The following is a 699-nucleotide window of genomic DNA, read 5'->3' as shown; positions in this document are numbered from 1 at the left end:
TTATATAGACCTTTTAACGTAAGACTCAATATTTTCGTACGGGTTAACACATAGATTTTGAGAAAAATTCAAAAAATATAACAATATTGCTTAAATGCATAGTTGCCTATTGTACTAATAAATGATATGATGGTGAAAGAGGTTTTGGAACCTTTTTTATCTTCATTTCTCTAGAGATTAGCGATTCTATAATGGTTAGTCCAATAATTTAGGGAGTATAATAAGTTTTACTAAATTAATTTCTAAAAGAAATTGAACGATGCTCATGTACCGTGAAATATAGTTTAGCATACATTAATACAAATGTAGAATGTGGTTAGAAATTTTAAAACAACACTAAATATTATAGATTTCAGTATATATAGCATTTACCAAAAACTCAATATTTTTCGAGGGGGTTAACACATAGATTTTGAAAAAAAAATCAAAAAATATGACAATATTGTTTTAATGCATAGGTTCATTGTGAACTAACATATAAATGTTCAAATAGGTTTGGAGCCTTCTTCGTCTCCGTTTTTCAAGAAATTGGTGATTTTATAGTGGTTATTCTACCGATTTAGGGAGTATTATAAAGTTTTACTAAATTAATTGATAAAAAAATTATAACGATTCTCATATACCACGAAAAAGAGTTTAACATACATTAATACAAATGTATAATGTGGTTAGAAATTAGAAAACAACACTAAAAAGTAT

Source organism: Brassica oleracea, chromosome C4 (assembly GCF_000695525.1).
Source record: "Brassica oleracea var. oleracea cultivar TO1000 chromosome C4, BOL, whole genome shotgun sequence".
Lineage (NCBI taxonomy): Eukaryota > Viridiplantae > Streptophyta > Magnoliopsida > Brassicales > Brassicaceae > Brassica > Brassica oleracea.
This window is presented reverse-complemented; position numbering follows the sequence as displayed.